Below are 25,064 nucleotides of genomic sequence, written 5' to 3'. Positions count from 1 at the left end.
GTACATCTCCGAGAGGAAAATATCTGAAAACTGGAATTGTGGATCGGGAAACCAAGGAAAAGGCAGAAAAATCAACTTGCTCCAAATGACCTGAAACTCTACAGATATATTTTCTGGAATATTTGAGATTTTTTGGGAGGGGCCAACACCTAGGCACAAGCCAACAGGGCGTCCGCTGGCCGCACCTTGATGGCTTGTGGGGCCCAGCTGGCCCTCTAACAACCATCTTCTCCTATATGGTGTGTTTTACCCTAGAAAAAAATCATAAGTTATCTTTCGGGAGAAGCACCGCCGTCTTGAGGCAGAAACCTGGGCAGAGGACCTTCCGCTCTCCGATAGAGAAATTCTACCACGGGAATTTCCCTCCGGGAGTGGAAAATCGAAGCCATTGTCATTACCAATGCTTCCTCGTTCGTGGGAGGACCAATCTTCATCAAAATCTTCACCAGCACCATCTCATCTCGAAACCTAGTTCATCACGTGTATTCAATCTTTGTCTCGAAATCTGAGATTGGTACCTGTGGGTTGCTAGTAGTGTTGATTATATCTTGTAGTTGATGTTTGTTGGATTACTTGGTGGAATAAATTATGTTCAGAGCCTTAATTCATATTATTACATCTCTCATCTTGAACATGTTGATGATGTGTGAGTAGTAATTATCGTTCCCGAGGACATGTGAGAAATATTGTTATAAGTAATCATGTAAAGTTGGTATTCGTTCGATATTTTGATGATATGGATGTTGTTACTTCTATTCGTGGTGTCATGTGAACGTCGACTACATGACACTTGACCATGTTATGGGCCTAAGGGAAGTCATTGTGGAGTAACAAATATATGATGGGTTGCGGGAGTAACAGAAGCTTAAAACGAGTTTATGCGTTGCATCATAAGGGACTCATTCTGATCCACATGTTTCATGCTATGGTTAGATTATTCTTAATTCTTCTTTTGTAGTTGCGGATGCTTGCGAGAGGAGGTAATCATAAGTAGGTTGTTGATAACCCACAAGCATAGGGGATCGCAATAGTTTTCGAGGGTAGAGTATTCAACCCAAATTTATTGATTCGACACAAGGGGAAGCCAAAGAATATTCTCAAGTATTACAGTTGAGTTGTCAATTCAACCACACCTGAAAGATTTAGTATCTGCAGCAAAGTATCAGTAGCAGAGTAGTGTGATAGCAACAGTAGCAACAACAGTAGCAGCAGAGTAACAGTAGCAGCAGTGACAGCAGCAAAGTAACGTAGCAAGGACCAGTAGGAAAAGACTCGTAGGCATTGGATCGGTGATGTATGATTATGCCGGATGTTATTCATCATGCAACAGTTATAACACGGAGAGATATGTAACTAGCTCCAGTTCGTCAATGTAATGTAGGCATGTATTTCGTATGTAGTCATACGTGCTTAGGGAAAAGAACTTGCATGACATCTATTGTCCATCCCTCCCGTGGCAGCGGGGTCCTAATGGAAACTACGGGATATTAAGGTTCTCCTTTTAATAAAGAACCGGACCAATGCATTAACACTTGGTGAATACATGAACTCCTCATACTATGGTCATCTCCGGGAGTGGTTCCGGCTATTGTCACTCTGGGGTTGCGGGTCATAACACATAGTAGGTGACTACAACTTACAAGATAGGATCAAGAACACACATATATTGGCGACAACATAATAGGTTCAGATCTGAAATCATGGCACTCGGGCCCTAGTGACAAGAATTAAGCATGGCAAATTAGTAGCAACATCAATCTCAGAACATAGTGGATTCTAGGGATCAATCCCCGTCACAACAACTCGATTACATGATAGATCTCATCCAACCCATCACCGTCCAGCAAGCCTACGATGAGATTACTCACGAACGGTGAAGAGCATCATGGAATTGGCGATGAAGGAAGGTTGGTGATGACGATGGAGACGATCTCCCCTCTCCGGAGCCAAGAACGGACTCCAGATCTGCCCTCCAGAGGAAGAACAGGAGGTGGCGGCGCCTCCGTATCGTAAAACGCGATGAATTCTTCTCCCTTATTTTTTCCGGATGAAAGGGACTAAATAGAGCTGGAATTGGAGGCGGTGGAGCAACGTGGGCCCCACAAGCCTGCTAGGCGTGGCGGGGGAGGGGGGGTGCCTGGTGGGATTGTGGGCTCCACGCTCCACCCCTCTAGTTGAAATTTGCGCAAGTATTTTTTATATATTCCACAAAAAATGCCCGTAAATTTCTAGGTCGTTCCAAGAACTTTTATTTCTGCGCAAAAACAACACCGTGGCAATTCTGCTGAAAACAACGTTAGTCTGGGTTAGTTCCATTCAAATCATGCAAATTAGAGACCAAAACAAGGGCAAAAGAGTTTGGAAAAGTAGATACGAGAGAGACGTATCAACTCCCCAAGCTTAAAACCTTGCTTGTCCTCAAGCAATTCAGTTGACAAACTGAAAGAGACAAAATAAAAACTTTTACGAACTCTGTTTGATCTTGTTGTTGCAACTATGTCTAACTCATATCCAGAATTTCAGTAAGATCACAAGCTAACCACATAAGCAAATGACATCTAGGTCTCACGATAAACTCATATCAATGACATAATCAACTAGCGAGCAATAATAATAAGTTTCAAACGTCAATACTTCAATCAAAACAATCATGAAGCAGTGTGAACAGATGGTATCTCGCTAGCTCTTTCTGAGACCACAAAACATAAATGCAGGGCACCTTCAAAGACCAAAGGTTGACTAAACATTGTAATTGATGGCAAAGAAGATCCAGTCACAGTCATACTCGATATCAGTCAAAAGCAAAGCATAAAAATGACAGAGGTGCTCTCTAATTGGTGCTTTTATAAGAAGAGGATGACTCAACAGAAACATAAATAGATAGGCCCTTCGCAGAGGGAAGCATTGATTTGTAGAGGTGCCAGAGCTCAAGCTTTTAAAGTAGAGATGATAATTTTGGGTGGCATGCTTTCATTGTCAACGCAATGACCAAGAGTTTTCACCATCTTCCATGGTACACATGCTATAGGCGGTTCCCAAACAGAAACGTAAAGTTTTGACTCCACCACCACCGATCAATCACACTCCACGACTAGCCGAATACTCGGGTGCCGTCCATACCAACATCAATCCAGGGGGAGTTTTGTTTGCAATTATCTTTTCGATCTGAACATGGAACTGGTCATTCCAATTACCGGCCCCTTTCTCGTGAATGATAGTGAATAAACACATATCGACGATAACATGCCTAGCATGGAAGATACTGATAGCCCCCTGTCACCACATGAGCGGTTCAGGTATGCAAAACAGATTATTTCTTCAAGATTTAGAGAGTGGCACATGCAAATTTACTTGGAACGACTGGGAAGACTAGCAAAAAACTGGGAAGCGACCAACTAGAGAGCAACAACAGTTATCAAAATGCTTTGAGACTAACCAACATTGAGTGCAAGCATGAGTAGGACATAAGTCACCATAAACATGAATATCATAGAGGCTATGTTGATTTTGTTTCAACTACATGCGTGAACATGTGCCAAGTCAAGCCACTTGAATCATTCAAAGGAGGATACCATCCTATCATACTACATCATAATCATCTCAAGATTCATGTTGGCATCCAAGACAAACCATTATAAGCTCCTAGCTAATTAAGCATGGCATCAGAAACTATGATCTCTAAGTTGTCATTACAAACATGTTTCTCTCACAACAAAGCTGAATCAGGAACGATGAGCTAGTCATATTTACAAAAACGAAATAGATCCAGTTCATACCAGCTTTTCCAGGCTCAGTCACTTCATCATATATCGTCATTATTGCCTTTCACTTGCATGACTGAATGATGTGAACAATAATAAGAGTGCTCGTGCATTGGACTACGCTGGAATCTGCACGCGAACACAAAGTAGAAGACAAAGTAATATGGCTCTTTGACAGATAAACAAATATGCATGCGAGAGCCACTAAACATTGTAACCATGGTCTTCTACCTTGACCCAAAGAAAAAAAACTATTTACACAGGAAAGCTCCCAACAAGCAAAAGAAGAACGAGAATTCTTTTTGGGTTTTTTCAAACTAGACAAACACGCGATAAGAAAGCGAGAAAAAGAAATAAACTAGTATGGATGATACAGTGGCAAAGTGTGAACACCGACTATCAAAGTGAAAGTGTAAGCAAGAATATGAAGTCGGTGAGAAACACGTACTCCCCCAACCTTAAGGCTTTTGGCCTAAGTTGGTCTACTCCCAAGGTGGAAAATAACCAGCTCCGGGGTACTCCGGAGAGTACTGAGGGTGCCACTATTGTGTGAGCTCCTCTGGCTCCCACTGATAAACTGGCGTCTGGTACTCGAGTGGTAGCTCAGGCATGAGCGCCTGTGGTGGTGCTATGCCCCAATATGTGTAGATGTCCGAGGGCATAATAATGTACCAGCCTAGATGAAGATTGAACAAAGAAGGAGCAGGCAAAGTAAAAGTCTCACGAGTACCCTGACTAAATACCAGGTTATAAATCATCCTCTTATTTATATCTTTATCAAGATAGTCATGGCGAACAATGCTATCATAATCTAGATATCTCTCAGGAAGAAGAATCTCTTCTTCCTCGTGCAGTATTATAGGTATCTCAAAATGTCTAGCAAGACGAGTAGCATAGATACCTCCATAATCAACGCCCTTAGAACGGTTCGTGTTCAACCGTTGAGCTACTATAGAGCCCAAGCTATAAGTTTTATCATGATAAAGGGCTTCGCGCAAAACCGCAAGATCTGGGGAGCTAAGGGCCCCAATTTTCCCACGGCCAATCAAACATTTTCCCACGAATAATGAGAAGTACCGAAGCATGGGAAAATGTATGCTAGCAGCTCTAGCGCAAGACACTCCTCTCTCCTCTCCTACAATAATAGTATCTATGAAAGCCTCCAAGTCCCATGGACGAGGTTCATGAATATCCCCAACATAAGGTAATTTGGAAACATCGCAAAAATCCTAAAGTGACATGCGCTGGGGGATATCATATAACTTTAACTCAATCATAGGAGGGTTCTTCCTTCGATAGAAGTTAAAGCTTTGCACGAAAATATTAGTGAGGAGGAGGTATTGCGGACACTTATCTTCAACGAAGGAGGTAAAGCCTGCGTTCTCCACCAAGTAGTAAAAGTCCTCATAAAGTCCGGCGGCGCGTAAGAACGCATCGCTTGGCCACTCGCACGCTCGAACTTCAGCAACTCGGGGGACCGGATACTTGGGTTTCTTCTTCTCATGTTCGTCATCCTTCGGGTCACGGCTTGAAGAGCCTCTTAAGAACCTCGCCATCTTTTCCTTTTTCTATCTCTGAAAATTTCTGAAATTTTTAGTGATTCTAAGGAAAAGTGAACAAGGCTCAACGAAACTCATAACAACTACTCCGACAAGTGCCTAGAGGCCATATCACTCATCAAAACTACTTGTGACCAGCTAAAATTAACATGCAAAGCTCAAGAACAGGGTCACCAAGGCAGCAAAAATACGCGACGAATAAGGCACTAGAGAAAAAACTAATTGGACCAATGGAGGAGTCACATACCAAGGATCAATTTCCCCAAAATAGTTTGGTGAATGGGGCTTTGCACAAGGAGATTGAAAATCGCAGCAAGAAGGGCAAGAACACGGGTTTGAGCTGCGAAATGATTTTTTCTAGAGGTAGGAGAAGCAGATGGGAGCTAGAATAAGTGGAGGGGGTCCACGTGGGTCCCACAAGCCTGGTAGGCGTGGTCAGGGGGGTGCCCGCGCCTCCACGGCTTGTGGCCCACTGGTACAACCCCCTGACTAGCTCTCTGTCTAAGACGTTTTCAAAAATTCCAGAAAAAATCATACTTGATTTTCAGGGCAATCGGAGAACTTTTATTTTTGGGGTACTTTTCCACGGGATGCTAAAAGAAAAAAACAGGAGACACTAAAGCTAAATCTATCATTTTTCTTCTAAGCAATCGAGGGTGAAAGCTTGGAACAGAGGTTTGTGACTCCTCGATTCATCCATCTCATGGTCATCGAAAGAAATCCGTCAATGAGGTTGATCAAGTCTCCTTGACAAACCTTTTCGAATCGCAAAAGGAAACGGAGAATTTTCGAATAGTCACTAGGTTACCTCAATGGGGATGTGCATATCCCCAACAAGAAAATCATACTTCATCTTGACAGTAGGTACAGGGCATTCAAAGCTCCAAATAAGAATCGATGAAGTTTTTTCGATAGCATTGATGCAATGTACTTGATATTGTTTCTTCGGAAAGTGCACCGTATGCTCATTACCGTTGACATGGAAAGTGACATTGCCTTTGTTGCAATCAATTATAGCCCCTGCAGTGTTTAAAAAGGGTCTTCCAAGGATGACCACCATGGCATCATCCTCGGGAATATCCAGGATAACAAAGTCCGTTAAGATAGTGACGTTAGCAACCACAAGAGGCACATCCTCGCAAATGCCGATAGGGAAAGCAGTTGATTTGTTGGCCATTTGCAGGATTTCAGTGGGTGTCAACTTATCCAGTTCAAGCCTACGATAAAGAGAGATAGGCATAACACTAACACGGCTCCAAGGTCGCATAAAGCAGTTCTAACGTAGTTTCCTTTAATGGAGCAAGGTATAGTGGGCACTTTGGTATCACCTAGTTTCTTAGGAGTTCCGCCCTTCAAGGTATAATTAGCGAGCATGGTGGAAATCTCAACCTCAGGTATCCTCCTCTTATTAGTCACAATATCTTTCATGTACTTGGCATAGGGAGACATTTTGAGCATATCTGTGAAACACATTTGCAGAAAGACAAGTCTAATAATTTCAACGAATTGCTCAAAACCTCATCATCCTTTTTCTTGGATGGTTTGGGAGGAAAGGGCATGGGCTTCTGAACCCATGGTTCCCTTTCTTTACCATGCTTCCTAGCAATAAAGTCATTCTTATCGTATCTCTTATTCTTAGGCTGTGGGTTATCAAGATCAACAGGTTCAATCTCCACATCCTTATCATTGCTAGTTGAGCATCGTCATGCACATCACTATCGATATTATCATTAGGCTCATGTTCATCACTAGATTGTGCATCAGAAACAGAGATATCGTTTGGACTCTCAGGTGTAGCACCAACAGGGTTGCCGGCGTGCAAATTCCTATCATCTTTCTTCTTCTTCCTAGGATGACTAGGTGCATTAGTGCTAACTCCTTGAGAATCTTGTTCAATTCTCTTAAGATGACCCTCAGGATACAAAGGTTCCATGGTCATTCTACCGCCTCTAGTGACGACTCTGACAGAATTGTCATTCAACTAATTGAGCAGGTCATTCTGAGCATTAAGTACTTGTTCTACCTGAGTAGTAACCATAGAGGCATGTTTACTCACGAGCTTAAGATCATTGAAGTTTCGGTCCACACAAGCACTTAAATGACTAAGCATGCGAGCATTCTGTTCCAATTATCTGCTAACATAATCATTGAAACTTTGTTGTTTGTCAACAAAGTTATCAAATTCATCCAAGCATAAGCTAGAAGGTTTATCAAAAGGAATATCACTCTCATTGAATCTACAAAGAGAATTTACCTCTACTACCTGTATCGGGTTATCAAGACAATGGATCTCTTCGATAGGTGGTAGATTTTTGACATCTTCAGATTTAATGCCTTTCTCTTTCATAGATTTCTTAGCTTCTTGCATATCTTTAGGACTCAGGAATACAATACCTCTTTTCTTAGGAGTTGGCTTCGGAGGTGGTTCGGGAATAGTCCAAGCATTCTCATTGCACAAGATGTTATTCAATAGGATCTCAGCTTGTTCCACGGTTCGTTCCCTAAAAACACAACCGGCACAACTATCTAGGGGGTGTCTAGAAGCATCGGTTAGTCCATTATAGAAGATATCAAGTATTTCATTCTTCTCAGGAGAGTGATCAGGCAAAGCATTCAGTAGCTGGACGAGCCTCCCCCAAGCTTGTGGGAGACTCTGTTCTTCAACTTGCGCAAAGTTGTATGTTTCCTGCAAGATCATATCCTGGGGCCTACGCACACAACCAAGAGCAAGATATTGTCACTCCGGGGTTGCCGGGTCATAACACATAGTAGGTGACTACAACTTGCAAGATAGGATGAAGAACACACATATATTGGCGACAACATAATAGGTTCAGATCTGAAATCATGGCACTCGAGCCCTAGTGACAAGCATTAAGAATGGCAAAGTAGTAGCAACATCAATCTCAGAACATAGTGGATACTAGGGATCATTCCCCGTCAAAACTAACTCGATCACATGATAGATCTCATCCAACCCATCAACGTCCACCAAGCCTATGATGAGATTACTCACGAACGGTGAAGAGCATCATGGAATTGGCGATGAAGGAATGTTGGTGATGACGATGGCGACGATCTCCCCTCTCTGGAGCCCAGAACGGACTCCAGATCTGCTCTCGAGAGGAAGAACAGGAGGTGGCGGTGCCTCCGTATTGTAAAATGCGAGGAACTCTTCTCCGTGATTTTTTTTCCGGATGAAAGGGACTAAATAGAGCTGGAATTGGAGGCGGTGGAGCAACGTGGGCCCCACAAGCCTGCCACGCGTGGCCAGGGGGGCGTGTGCCTGGTGGGCTTGTAGGCTCCACGCTCCACCCCTCCCGTTGATTCTTGCGCCAGTATTTTTTATATATTCCACAAAAAATCCCCGTATATTTCCAGGTCATTACGAGAACTTTTATTTCTGCGCAAAAACAACACCATGGCAATTCTGCTGAAAACAACGTTAGTCTGGGTTAGTTCCATTCAAATCATGCAAATTAGAGACCAAAACAAGGGCAAAAGAGTTTGGAAAAGTAGATACGACGGAGACGTATCAGTTGTTAGTTCAAGTCAGAACAACACCTTAGCACCGGTCCACCCACATTTCAAATCATCAAAGTAGCGAACGCAAATCAACTTATTATGATGAATATGACTAGACAGAAATTCCCATGTATCCTTGGGAGCGCTTGCTTTCTATAAGAGAACTTTCAGGCCTGTCCTTTGCTATAAAAAGGATTGTCCACCTTGCTGCACCTTGGTTACTATTGTTACTTGTCACTTGTTACGAATTATCTTGCTACAAAACTATCTATCACTTTCACATATAACACTTGCACAAAATCCCTTGTGGAAAACTACTTATCATTTCCTTCTCCTCCTTGTTGGGTTCGACACTATTACTTGTTGAAAGGACTATGATTGATCCCCTATACTTGTGGTTCATGAAGACTCCTTTTTGGTGCCATTGCCGGGGAGTAAAGCACCTTTGGTAAGTGGAAATTGGTAAGGGAACACTTTTAGTACGTGCTGAAATTTACTGTTGCTTATCACTTTGAACGGTCACCCTTTGAGTGGCTTGTTCGGTGCATCTTTGCCTAGAACAGAAGCTCATGAAATTGTTCCTCAACCTGTTGAACCTACTGAAAATATTTATTATGAGATTCCTTCCGCTGTGATAGAGAACCTTCTGGCTAATCCTTATAACGGTTCAACTCATCAAGATTACCATTTGATATATGTCGATGGGATTTGTGGATTGTTTAAGGTTTCACGTCTATTCGGAGAAAAAGTTAAGAAGAAAATTTTCCCTTTATCTTTGTAGGGTAGAGTACTAATGTTGTACATGCTATTGGATGATATTGGATCATGGGATTGGAACCGCTTGAAGCTGGAATTTCATTAGAAGTTTTACCCTATCCATCTAATTCATCATGATCGGATTTTTATTTATAATTACTGGCCTCGTGAAGCAGAAAGACTCGCTCAAGCTTGGGGGAGGCTTAAATCTATGATGCACACCTGACCCAACCATGATCTCTCAAATGAATTGATTATACATAATTTTTATGCTCGGCTTTCTCATGATGACCAAACCTTACTCGATGCTTGTGTTGTCGATTCCTATATCAAGGAGACTATTGAATTCATACGGGATCTTCTAGAAAAGATTAAACGGAACGCTGATGATTGGGAACTCGATCAAGGTAAAGAGTCAGGTATAAAGCTTAATTTTGTTTGTGTTAAATGTTTTATGGAAACTTCTCCTTTTCATGAGTTTAGCAACAAATATGGCTGTGACTGTGAGATAGTAGCTTCTTTATGCGAATCTTCTGCTACCTATGTTGACTTGCCTAAGGAAAAGTGGTTCAAATATTATCCTCCCATTGAATAATTACCTAAGGAACCTGTTACAATTAAGAAGGAACAAATAATTGTTAACCATGTTGATCCAATTGTTCATACTCCTTACATTGAGAAACTTCCTTTCCTTGTTAGCATTAGAGAACATGCTAAGGCTACTATAGTTGTTAATAAGAGTTATGTTAGAACACATACATCTTCTGAACAAATAAATGTTGAGCCTAATGTAGCTGTAGTTAAAAATCTCCTAAATGTTAATATTGATGGGCAAGTTATTTACCTGTGTGATTAAGCTGCTAGAATTGCAAAACCTGTTAGAAACAAATGAGATGAACTAGATAAAAATAAACAAGTGGTAGGCACACATGTCATCTGAGTTAAAATTGGATATCATTGTTATCATGGCCTATGTGATATTGGTGCTAGTATTAGTGCTATACCCTTTTCATTATATGAAGAAATTATGCATGATATAGCACCCTTTGAAATTGAAGATATTGATGTCACTATTACGCTTGCAAACCGTGATACTATTTAGCGACTTGGGATTGTTAGAGATGTTGAAGTCTTGTGGGGAGAAGTGAATTACCCCACTGATTTTTTAGTACTTGGTTCGGGAAAAGATAACTTTGTCCCATCATATTTTGTAGATCATTCTTGAATACGGTTAATGCTGAAATTAATTGTGCTACTGAGAAAGTCAAAGTGAACTTTGGTCATATTTGTCATGATTTAACTTCTCTAAGTTTAGAAAACAACCACATGAAAAAGAATTTCCTATTAAGGATGAAATAATTGGTCTCGCTTCTGTTGATGTACCTCCTACCGATCCACTAGAATAATATTTGCTAGACCATGAGAATGATATGCATTTGAATGAAAGGAATGAAATAGATAGGATACTCCTCGATCAACAACCTATCCTTAAGCACAATTTACCAGTTGAAATTTTAGGTGATCCTCCTCCACCCATGGGATATCCCTCATTTGAGCTTAAGGCTTTACCTGATACTTTGACATATGCTTATCTTGATGACAAGAAGATATATCTTGTTATTATTAGTGCTAACCTTTCTGAACATGAAGAAAAGAGATTACTCAAAACTTTAAAGAAGCACATGGCTGCCATTGGATATACTCTTGAGGATCTTAAAGGCATAAGCCCCACTCTCTGTCATCACAAGATTAATATGGAACCTGATGCTAAACCAGTTGTTGATCATCAACGCTGACTCAACCCAAAGATGAAAAGGTGGTAAGAACTGAAGTACTAAAACTTCTCGAGGCAGGTATAATCTATCCTATTGCTAATAGTAGATGGGTGAGTCATCTTCATTATGTTCCTAAGAAAGGTGGTATAACTGTTGTTCCAAATGATAAAAATGAACTTATTCCACAAAGGATAGTTATTGGTTATAGGATGGTAATTGATTTCAGGAAATCAAATAAGGCTACTAGAAAAGATAATTACCCCTTGCCTTTTATTGATCGAATGTTAGAAAGATTATCTAAGAACAAACACTTTTTCTTTCTTGATGGTTACTCTGGATTCTCTCAAATACCCGTGTCAAAAGAGGACCAACAGAAAACTACCTTTACTTGCCCCTTTAGAACTTATGCTTATAGGCGTATGCCTTTTGGTCTATGCAATGGACCTGCTATGTTTCAAATATGTATGACTCCTATATTCCCCGACTTTTTGAAAAGATTGTTGAGGTTTTCATGGACGATTTTTTTGTTTATGGTACTTTCTTTGATGATTGCTTGAGGAACATTGATCAAGTTTTATAGATATCTGAAGAAACTAATCTAGTCTTGAATCAGGAGAAGTGCCACTTTATGGTGAATGTAGGTATAGTGCTTGGCCATAAAATTTCTAAACGCGGTATTGAGGTGGATAAGGCCAAAGTTGATGCAATAGAGAAAATGCCTTGCCCAAGAGATATCAAAGGTATAAGAAGTTTCCTTGGTCATGCTGGTTTCTATAGGCGTCCCATTAAAGATTTATCCAAGATTACAAGGCCATTAACCAATCTTCTCCAAAAAGATGTTCCTTTTGTTTTTGATGGTGATTGTGTAGAAGCCTTTGAAATACTTAAGAAAGCCTTAATTTTTGCACCTATTGTCCAACCGCCTAATTGGAACCTACCCTTTGAAATTATGCGTGATGCTAGTGATTAGGTTGTCGGTGATGTTCGAGGGTAAAGAGTAGACAAGAAATTGAACGTTATTCATTATGTTAGCAAGACCCTAGACTCCACTCAAAGGAATTGTGCTACTACTGAAAAGGAAATATTAGCGGTTGTGTTTGCATGTGATAAGTTTAGGCCTTACATTGTTGACTCTAAAGTAACTATTCACACTGACCATGCTGCTATTAAATACCTTATGGAAAAGAAATATGCTAAACCTAGACTGATTAGATGGGTGTTACTACTCCAAGTATTTGATTTGCATATTGTTGATAGGAAGGGAGCTGATAACCGTGTAGCAGATAACATGTCTAGGATGGAAAATGTTCTTGATGACCCACTGCCTATTGATGATAATTTTCCTCATGAGAAACTTGTTGTTATAAACACTTCACGTTGCACTCCTTGGTATACGGATTATGCTAATTACATTGTTGCTAAATATATTCCCCCTAGCTTCACCTATCAACAAAAGAAAAAACTCTTCTATGATTTGATACATTACTTTTGGGATGAGCCACATGTTTATAAAGAAGGAGTAGATGGTGTTATTAGACGTTGTAAACTTGAGCATGAGGAGGAACAAATTCTAAGGAAGTGTCATTCGGAGGCCTATGGAGAACATCATGGCTCGTGACAGAACTGCACACAAGGTATTACAATCTGGTTTCTATTGGCCTACTCTTTTTAAAGATACTCGTAAGTATGTACTTTCTTGTCATGAATGCCAAAGAGTTGGTAATATTGGTAAACATTAGTAAATGACTATGAACTATTCACTTGCTATTGAACCATTTGATGTGTGGGGTTTTGACTTTATGGGACCTTTTCCTTCCTCGAATGGATATAATCATATTCTCGTTGCAGTTGATTACATTGCTAAGTGAGTAGAAGCTATTCCAACTAGTAGTGTTGATCATAACATTTCTATTAAAATGGTTAAAGACAACATCTTTCCTAGGTTTGGTGTCCCTAGATATTTAATGTGTGATGGTGGTTCACATTTTATTCATGGCGCTTTCCGTAAACTGCTAGCTAAATATGATGCTAACCATAGAATTGCACCACCTTATCATCCTCAATCTAGTGGTCAAGTTGAACTGAGCAATCAAGAAATAAAATTAATCCTACACAAGAGTGTCAATAGGTCTAGAAACAATGGGTCTAGGAAACTTCATGATGCTTTGTGGGCTTAGAGGACAACTTATAAGAATCCCATGGGGATGTCCCCACATAAAATGGTCTATGGAAAAGCTTGTCATTTACCTCTTGGGTTAGAACATAAGGCTTATTGGGCAATTAAAGAACTTAAGTATGATTTTAAACTTGCTGGTGAGAAGAGGTTATTTGATATTAGCTCGTTCAATGAATGGAGGACGCAAGCTTATGAAAAATTCTAAGTTGTTTAAGTAAAAGATTAATAGATGGCATGACAGGAGAATTGAAAAACGAGAATTCATTGTAGGATATTTAATGCTTTTGTACAATTCTCGTTTTAGTTTTTTTGTCGAGAAACTCCACTCTAAATGGGAAGGACCTTGTCAAAGAATCAAGCATTATATTTTAGGTACACACATTAATGAGGAAACTAATGCCATCCAACTCATAAGACCACAAGAGCACATAAAGGAAGTATTCCGGAACACTCCAAAAACCTGAAAAATGGGTAGGTACATGGCACATTAAGTAAACCGACTCCAATAATTCAAAAAAAATAACTTTTACTGGTTTTGGTATTTTAGAAAAAATACAAAAATAAAACAGTCCAGGGGACCCATGAGGGAGGCACAAGCCAACAGCCCCCCTAACAGCGCCGTGATGGCTTGTGGGGCCGTCGTGCGCCTCCTCGACTCCGAATTCTTCTTGAGCATGTATTCTTACATGGAAAAATTCATTATATATATTCCCATGTGTTTTGATCACCACATCGCGAGTTTGTACTTTGTTCCTATTTCGTGCTGCTTTTCGGGCAGGCCTGAGAATATGTCATCTCAAGATTCGGATGGAGAGAGCTATGTCTCCCACTATATTTCAGACCCATAGATCTTTGGGGATATTTATCCATACCTTTGGTCCACTAATGAGGAGAAGGACAATGATTTGGAGGAAATGAAGGAAGCCATCTTAGATGAAGATGAATTACCACTACCTGAGCCCGAAGATATGCATGTGGAATTAAGAAGTCCAACCTTCCAAACAGGGAAACAAATCTAAGGATCAATTTATCCCGTCTTGTTTTCTGCAGGAAAGCAATATGGCATTATGCAAAAAGATGTTGAAGCATGAGCAAGAGAACTATGACATGGGTATGGGCAGCACCCTTTGCTTGTTCCAAGCTTGGGGGAGGTGCCCCAACATCGTATCACCATCACTTCCATCATTACTATCTATCTTAGTTCGATCCTTAGTTGTTTCATGATTTAGAGAAATAAATTTCAGTTTTGCCTTGCTTGGAATTTTTTGCTTTGAGTTCCATCTATCCTTGTGATCGAGTATGCGAGATATATAATAAAGATTAGTTGTGTTTCTGTGGTTTACCCGTGGGCACCCATCATCATAGCATGGCAATAAAAAGAAAGATAAAGATCTTATGCTCATCTCATGAGAAGTAATGACTTCACAGAAAAAGGATCTACGTGATAAAATTTGTTGATTGTAAACAAACATAGTATTAGTCATTGCTGCAATTTAAGCAAGATTATGATAGAGGAGCGGAGACTCACATAAAAATACACTATCTGGGACATCTTTTATGATTGTGAGCCTTCATCAAATATTATATAATGCAAGTGTTGATGTTGGAAATGGAAGATAACGTAATGATCATGGAAGTTTATATTGACATAGAAGTTAGATGGTGTACGACCCTTCAACATGTGATGCTTGCTTTAGATCCTTTGCTATCGCAAAAATTCCACACTAAGTAGAGATGCTACTTGTGCATCCATAACCCTGAAACCCCATTTCGTCCCATGAGAGTCCACAATACCTACATATGGATTGAGTAAGATCCTTAAAGTAAGTTGTAATTGGTGCATCAAGCAATAAAAATTGCTCCTAAATATGTATGATCTTTTATTGCAAGGGAAAATAAGCTTTGTACGATCTTCTGATGGGAAAGAAATAAAAGTGACACAAGTTCATAATAAAGTTTGCTATCATAAGTGAAAATATAAAGTGGCGTTCCTTTGCATTAAGAGTTCACAAATACAAAAATTTAAAAGCACATGACAACCTCTGCTTTCCTCTATGAAGGGCCTACCTTTTACTTTCAAGAGTTTAACTCTGTTCTTGAGTCAATAAAGTTTACCCCTCTTCCAACCAATTAATCCTATAGTAACAAGCACCATGTGTTGAGGAAAGATTTAGACTTATATATCCAAGTGGATGTAGATGATTATGATTCGTTATTGTTGACATTATCCCAAAGGTACATATGTTGGGTGGCGAACCAATAAGCCTCTATCTTCCTATGTGTCCTACAGAAACATGAGCTCAAAAAATATGCCTTGAGTGTAAGCAATCATGGAAGATTAAATGATAGTTGAGTATGTGAACATGCCAAAAAGAAAGCTCGTACATAGACGCTCCTCTAAATAATGATGAATAATGATTGCCCCAATAACTCAAAATATGGCTTGTTGACTGCTTCATACTCCAATAGTTGTCAATGGATTGTTACTTGTTCATGAGAAGTTATATGACAAAATAGGTGTTGCTTAGCTAATATTCATGAGGCCCTCATGCTCATATTTTGTTTATATCGACACCTCTCACTCGAATCATGTGGTCATTATTTTCTAGTTTGGCTTTCGCTTGAGGACAAGCGAGGTCTAAGCTTGGGGGAGTTGCTATGCTCATTTTGCATCATGAATTGCTATTGATATTTGAGTTGATCATGTACATTATCCATCAATATCATACAATTCTTATGCCATTGTCTCTGAATATGCAAGGTACATCTCTGACAGGGAATTATCCAAAAATGGACTCGGAAACCGAGGAAAAGGAAGAAAAATCAACTTGCTCCAAATCCTTGTTCAAAATATCAGCCGATATACCAATTTATATGACGATTTATCGTTTATCGGGGTCAAAGTAATAAGATAAGTGAATATCTTCGGCATTTATCGGTATGACAACTGATATATGACCGATATTCCTTGATATTTCCCGATATTTGCTGATAAATCTGCGGGACCCAACCAATTTAGCTCTTGATTTTTTTTATTTTTGTTGAGTTTTTGTAGTGTGATACATGGTTGATGCCTTTTGTTTGTGTAGATGGCTACTTCCGGTACATTTCAGGTCGCTTATGTTGAAAATGGATGAGATGGATTATGGGTTTGCCATGTTGATCGTTCCCGGTGATACAAAAACCCGAGGTTTCTTAAAAACCTTGCTGATAAATAATCGACCGATAAAATCGATAAATCAGCCGATAAGCCGATCTATCTCTTATCTTGGGTCGACCGATAAGTTAATGAGAAGAGATATCCCGAACATTGCTCGAAATGACCTGAAACTTTCTGGTGAATTTTTCTAGAATATTTGATAATTTCTAGGCCAAAATATATGGGAGAGGGGCCACCAGCTGGGCACAAGCCAACAGGGGGCCACTCCGACCGTGCCTTGATGGGTTTGTTGGGGAACGTTGCATGGGAAACAAAAAAAATTCCCTCGCACACGAAGACCTATCATGGTGATGTTCATCTACGAGAGGCAGATCGGATCCACATACCTTTGTAGATCGCTAAGAGGGAAGCGTTAAGAACCACTGTTGATGTAGTGGAACAACTTCGTGATTCAAATCATCGTCGTCCCACGATCCGTCCCGATCTAGCACCGAACGGACGACACCTCCGCGTTCAGCACACGTACAACTCAATGACGATCTTTGCCTTCTTGATCCAGCAAGAGAGACCGGGAAGTAGATGAGTTCTCTGGCAGCGTGACGGTGCGCCGATGATGGTGATGATCTCTTCCTGGAGGGCTCCGCCCGAGCTGTGTAGAAATCCGATCTAGAGGAAGAACTACGAAGTAGAGGTTTAGGGTTGCATGTGGCAAAGTTGTATCTCAAAAACCTAAAACCTCTAGTATATATAGGAGGATGGGAGGGGCTAGCCTTGGGGCTCAAGGGAGCCCCTAGGGCGTCGGACGAGTGGAGGAGGGGAGGGGTTCCCACTCCAATTCGGTTTGGGAAGGAGGAATCCCTTCCTTCCTTCCCACCTCCCTCTGTTTTTTTTCTTTCTCCTTGATTTTCTTTCCTTGGCCGAAATAGTCCACTTGGGTTGGCCTCACCAGACCACTAAGGGTTGGTGCGCCACCCATGGGCTATTAGGTTCACTCCCGGGTGGGTGGCACTCTCCCGGTAAAAAACTGAAACCCATTCGTCACTCCCGGTACACTAACGTTAATGCCCGAAATATTTCCGGAGGCCAAATAAACAATCCTATATATCAATCTTTATTTCTGGACCATTCTGGAAACCCTCGTGACATCTGTGATCTCAGTTGGGACTCCGAACAAACCTTCGGTCACCAACAGCTATAACTCAACTATACCGAAACGTCACCGAACCTTAAGTGTGCAGTGTTGGAAATATGCCCTAGAGGCAATAATAAATTGGTTATTATTATATTTCCTTGTTCATGATAATCATTTATTATCCATATTGGAATTGTATTGATTGGAAACTCAAATACATGTGTGGATACATAGACAACACACTATCCCTAGTGAGCCTCTAGTTGTCTAGCTCGTTGATCAAAGATGGTCAAGGTTTCCTGGCCATAGGCAAGTGTTGTCACCTGATAACGGGATCACATCATTAGGAGAATGATGTGATGGACACGACCCAAACTATAAACATAACATATGATCATATGAGTTTATTGCTACTGTTTTTTCTCCATGTCAATGTATGTGTTCCTATGACCATGAGATCATGCAACTCCCGGACACCGGAGGCATACCTTGTGTGTATCAAACGTCGCAACGTTACTTGGTGACTATAAAGGTGCTCTACAGGTATCTACAAAGGTGTCTGTTGGGTTGGCATGGATCAAGACTGGGATTCGTCACTCCGTGTGACGGAGAGGTATCTCAGGGCCCACTCGGTAATACAACATCACAACAAGCCTTGCAAGCAATGTTACTAAGGAGTTAGTTATGGGATCTTGTATTACAGAATGAGTAAATAGATTTGCCGGTAACGAGATTGAACTAGGTATGGAGATACCGACGATCGAATCTCGGGCAAGTAACATACCGAAGGACAAAGGGAATGGTACACTAGATTATATGAATCCTTGGCATAGAGGTTCAACCGATAAGATCTTCGTAGAATATGTAGGATCCAATATGGACATCCAGGTCCCGCTATTGGATATTGACCGGGGAGTGTCTCAGGTCATGTATGCATAGTTCTCGAACCCGCAGGGTCTACACACTTAAGTTTCGGTGACGTTTCGGTATAGTTGAGTTATGGGTGTTGGTGACCGAAGTTTTGTTCGGAGTCCTGGATGAGATCCTGGACGTCATGATGAGTTCCAGAATGGTCCGGAAATCAAGATTGATATATAGGAAGTTGGTATTTGGATTCCGGAAGGTTTTCGGGCATTACCGACAGTGTACCGGGGGTGACGAATGGGTTCCGGGGGCACATAGTGTGGGCCCACCATGCCCCAAGGGGTCCACGTGGGTTTATTGCATGCGAAATAAGGCATAATGGGCTGACAAAGTCATCCAAGGAAATCCCATGAGGAAAAAGTGGAAAATCTAAAAGATGTGGGAAATTAAGGGAGGAGTCCTAATCCAAGTGGGATTAGAGGACGACTCCTCCCTCCTCCACTTCGGTCGACCCAAGGGCTCCTCCCTTGTGGTGGAAGGCCTTCCCCCTCCCTCCTCCTATATATACTAGAGGTTTAGGGCTGTTTGAGACAAAATTTTGCCACGTGCAACCCTAAACCTCTACTTCGTAGTTCTTCCTCTAGATCGGTTTTCGGCGGAGCTGGGGCGGAGCCTTGCCGGAATAGATCACTGCTATCCCACAGACAATAGCGCCAGAAATTGACACGTTGACAGAGGTTGGGCTTGCATTGGTTTTTACCTTGAAGAGGAAAGGGTGATGCAGCAGAGGAGCAGTAAGTATTTCCCTCAGTTTGAGAACCATCGTATCGATCCAGAAGGAGGGTCTCGTCAAGTCCAGAGTACCTACGCAAACACAAACAAGCTTGCACCCAACGCTTCAAAGGGGTTGTCAATCCCTTCAAGATTGTTTGCAAAGTGAGATCTGAAGGTGGAAAGTGCAACGGAGTAAAAAGTGTAAGGCTGAAAATATGGTGTGGAGTAGACCCTGGGGGCCATAGTGTTCACTAGAGGCTTCTCTCAAAATAGCAAGTGTTACGGTGGGTGAACAAATTACTGCCGAGCAATTGATAGAACCGCGCAAAGTCATGAAGATATCTAAGGCAATGATCATAGATATAGGCATCACGTCCGAGACAAGTAGACCGATACTTTCTGCATCTACTACTATTACTCCACACATCGACTGCTATCCAGCATGCATCTAGTGTATTGAGTTCATGATGAACAGAGTAACGCTTTAAGCAAGATGACATGATGTAGAGGGATAATCTCAAACCAATGATGAAAACCCCATCTTTTTACCCTTGATGGCAACAACACGATGCGTGCCTCGCTACCCCTTCTGTCACTGGGTGAGGTCACCTCACGGTATGAACCCAAAACCAAGCACTTCTCCCATTGTAAGAATCATAGATCTAGTTGGCCAGACAAAACCCACAACTTGAAGAGAATTACAAGGATATGAAATCATGCATAAGAGAGATCAGAAGAAATTCAAATAAGATTCATAGATAATCTGATCATAAATCCACAATTCATCGGATCTCAACAAACACACCGCAAAAGAAGATTACATCGGATAGATCTCCATGAAGATCATGGAGAACTTTGTATTGAAGATCCAAGAGAGAGAAGAAGCCATCTAGTTACTAGCTATGGACCCGTAGATCTATGGTGAACTACTCACGCATCATCGGAGAGGTCATGGTGTTGATGAAGAAGCCCTCCGTGTCCGAATCCCCCCTCTGACAGGGCACCAGGACGTGCCCCAGATGGGATCTTGCGGAGACAGAAGCTTGCGGCGGCGGAAAAGTACTTTCGATGATCTCCTGATTTTTTCTGGAATTTATGGGAATATATAGGCGAAAGACCTAGGGCAAAGGGTGTCCAGGGGCCCACAAGCCTGGATGGCGCGCCCTCCCCCCTAGCCGCGGGGTGGGGGCTTGTGTGGCCCCTAAGGCTCCCCTGCCTTGGCTCCCAAGCTTCCCGATCTTCTTCCATTCCAGAAATAATCTTTTCGGGGATTTTCTCCCATTTGGACTCCGTTTCAAAATCTCCTCTGAAAAGGGTCAAAAACATGGAAGAAACAGGAACTAGCACTTGGCACTGAGTTAATAAGTTAGTCCCAAAAAATATATAAAAGGCATGGACAACATCCAAAGTTTGACAAGATAATAGCATGAAACCATCAAAAATTATAGATTCGTTGGAGACGTATCAAGCATCCCCAAGCTTAACTCCTGCTCGTCCTCGAGTAGGGAAGCGATAAAGAATGAATTTTTGATGTGGAATGCTACCTAGCATAGTTGTCCTTTGCAACTTTTTTCACGTGACATGAATGTTCAGATCCGTAAGATTCAAAACAATAGTTTGCTATTGACATGAAAACAGTAATACTTCAAGCAAACTAGCAAAGTAATCATGAACTTTCAAAATAACAAGGCCAAATAAAGCTATCCCTACAAAATCATATAGTTTGGCTATGCTCCATCATCCTCACACAACTAATGTAAATCATGGACAACCCCGGAATTGGCCAAGTAATTTTTTTCGCACTCTTACTTTCTCAAACTTTTTATAACTATCACGCAATACATGAGCGTGAGCCATGGATATAGCACTATAGGTGGAATAGAGTGTGGTGGTGGTTGTGAGACAAAAAGGAGGAGATGGTCACATTGACTCGGTGTATCAATAGGCTATGGAGATGCCCATTAATAGATATCAATGTGAATGAGTAGGGATTGCCATTAAAAGGATGCACTAGAGCTATAAGTGTGTGAAAGCTCAAAAGTAGAACTAGTGGGTGTGCATCCAACTTGCTTGCTCACGAAGACCTAGGGAAAATTTGAGGAAGCCCATCATTGGAATATACAAGCCAAGTTATATGTTAAAGATTCCCACTAGTATATGGTGGTGACAAAGCAAGAAGCTCTCAATCATGAAGAACATGGTGCTATTATGAAGCACAAGTGTCGAAAAAGATAGTAGCATTGTCCCTTCTCTCTTTTTCTCTCTTTTCTTTTTTCATTTGGGCTCTTAGTCCTCTTTCTTTGGCCTTTTTTTTATTTCCTCACATGGGACAATGCTCTAATAATGATGATCATCACACTATTATTTACTCACAGCTCAAAGATCACAATGACGATGACTCCATAGGAAATGCCTCCGGCAGTGTACTGGGATGTGCAACGATCTAGCATGGTGTATGATGTTCAAACATCTCGCTAGCTATCTTACGATCATGCAATGGCAATATGAGAGTGACGACACAAGTCATGAGACGCAACGGTGGGAGTTACATGGCAATATATCTCTGAATGGCTATGAAAATGGCATAGTAGGTAGGTATGGTGGCTGTTTTGAGGAAGGAATTTGGTGGGTTTGTGGACCGGCGAAATTGCACGGCACTAGAGAGGCTAGCAATGGTGGAAGGTGAAAGTGCATCTATACCATGGGCTCACATTAGTCATGAAGAACTCACATACTTATTGCGAAAGTTTTTATTAGTAATTGAAACAAAATGCTAAACGCATACTCCGAGGGGAAGGGTTGGTAGGTGTAAACCATCGCGCTATCCCGACCTCAACACAAAGGATGACAATCAATAGATCAATTATGCTCCGACTTCCTAACATAGCGGTTCACCATACGTACATGCTACGGGAATTACTAACTCCAACACAAGTATCTCTAGATTCACAACACCCTACTAACATAACTCTCAATATTACAGAATCCACGTCTCAAAACTAACTGAGAGGAATTGAAACTTCTCTTTCTACTCAATGCACATGAAGATGGAGGTTTTTTGCATCCTATTTGGGTACCTAGAACATCTGGGACTACTTTCATAGCATAAGCCAACTACCAAATCACGCACCGTCATGCTCTAAAGATATAAGTGAAGCACAAGAGCAATATTATCTAGTTCAAAAGATATAAGTGAAGCACTATGAGCATTCTAGCAAAATCAAGATGAGTGCATGTCTCTCTCTCAAAAAGGTGTGCAGCAAGGATGATTGTGACACAACAAAAAGAAAAGACTCCTAAGATACAAGACGCTCCAAGCAAAACACATATCATGTGGTGAATAAAAATATAGCTCCAAGTAATGTTGCCGATGGATTGAAGACGAAAGAGGGGATGCCTTCCTGGGGAATCCCAAAGCTTAGGCTTTTTGGTGTCCTTGAATTTGGCTTGGGATGCCTTGGGCATCCCCAATCTTGAGCTCTTTCCACTCCTTATCTCTTTGTCCATGAGGACATCACCCAAAACTTGAAAACTTCACAACACAAAATTTAAACAGAAACTTGTGATAACATTAGTACAAGAAAACAAAATACCACTTCTTTTGGTACTGTAGCAAACTTGAATTCCATCTATATTGATGATGGGCTACTGTATTCTCACTTTTCCATGGCTAGTAGCCCCCGATACTAACCATAGTTTCATCAAAACAAGCATCCAACTCAACAAAAAACAGAATCTGTCAAAAACAAACCAGTCTGTAGCAATCCGTATACTTCGTATACTTATGGAAACTCAAAATATGTAAACAATTACGAAGGCCTGGGAAAAAGCATATAAATGAGAAGCAAAAAGAATGAACTTAAAAGCTCTTTCTGAATAAAAATTAAAAATCATCTCGCGAGCGAAAAAGTTTCTGTCTTTTTCCAGCAGGATCAAACAACCATTACCAAGACTAGTCATAAAGGCTTTGCTTGGCTCAAACAAAAAAGAAACACAAAAAACACAATCACAACAAAATTATGAAAGTGTGGATGCGAGAAAACAGAAAGAAAAAGATAAATTCATTGGGTTGCCTCCCAAAAAGCGCTATTGTTTAACGCCCTTAGCTAGGTATAGAAGCGATAGAATCACGTATCGCCGTCTTTGGTGCTCAAACCATAAGTGGCCCTCATCATGGATTCATAAGGCAATCTTGTTTTCTTTCTAGGAAAGTGTTCCATGCCCTTCCTTAAAGGAAATCGAAATCTAATATTCCCTTCCTTCATATCGATGATAGCACTGATAGTCCTTAGGAAAGGTCTACCAAGAATAATGGGGCATGTAGGATTGCAATCAATGTCAAGCACAATGAAATCCACGGGTACATAGTTCCTATTTGCAATAATAAGAACATCATTGATCCTTCCCATGGGTTTCTTGACAGTAGAATCATCAAGATGCAAATTAAGAGGACACTCTTCAATCTCATTAAAACCCAGACCATCACATAAAGACTTTGGAATCGCAGAAACACTAGCACCCAAATCACACAAAGCATTGCACTCATAGTTTTTGATTTTGATTTTGATGGTAGGTTCCCACTCATCATGAAGCTTTCTAGGGATAGAGACTTCCAATTCAAGTTTCTCTTCAAGATATTTTATCATAGCTTCGACGATATGATCGGTAAAGGCTTTGTTTTGGCTATAAGCGTGTGGAGAGTTCAACATCGATTGCATCAAAGAAATGCATTCAATCAAGGAGCAACTACCATAATTGAATTCTTTGAAATCCACGGTAGTAATTTCATTACTACTCAAAGTTTTAACGTCTTCTACTCCACTTTTGATGCTTTGAAAGTTAGATGGACTCCGAATCATTGGGGCACTTTTCAACCAAAGTGGATTCATATCCAGCCCCATAATCATTTGGTTTGACACAAGAAAACAAAGATTCAATGGGAGGCACACCAAGCACTTTAAGATCTTCGTGATTCTCATCACGAGAACACGCCTTTTTATGCCATTCATGTCTAGCACGAATTTGGGCGGTTCTTTCTTGGCTCTCAATCATGGAAACACGCATAGCTTTCAAAGTTTCATCCATGTTGATTTTGGGAGGAGCACATCTAACTTTCAAAGCATCAACATCACAAGAAATTATATCCACGCTCTTAGCCAAATCGTCAATTTTGAGTAGTTTTTCCTCTATGGACGCATTGAAAATCTTTTGAGAGTTGATGAACTCTTTGATATTATTCTCTAGATCAGAGGGTAATCTATTCTAATTTCCATGAGTATTGTTCTAGGAGTTGCCAAAGTTATTAGAGGAGTTAGTAGGAAAAGGCCCAGGAACATAGTTTCCTCTAAAGGCATTGTTGTTGCCAACGTTATTCCTACCAACAAAATTAACGTCCAAGCTAGCATTGCTACTCTCAATCAAAGAAGACAAAGGCATATCATTAGGAACCAAAGGAGCACTTCTACTAGCAACCAAATTCATTAACTCATCCATCTTAGCATTCAATGAGTTAATTTCTTCTATAGCGAGTACCTTCTTACTAGTAGGTGACCTTTCAGTGTGCCATTGAGAGTAGTTTGTCA

The sequence above is a fragment of the Hordeum vulgare genome, chromosome 2H, assembly GCF_904849725.1.
Source record: "Hordeum vulgare subsp. vulgare chromosome 2H, MorexV3_pseudomolecules_assembly, whole genome shotgun sequence".
Lineage (NCBI taxonomy): Eukaryota > Viridiplantae > Streptophyta > Magnoliopsida > Poales > Poaceae > Hordeum > Hordeum vulgare.
The sequence above is the reverse complement of the archived record's forward strand: the minus strand, read 5'-3'. Positions refer to the sequence as shown.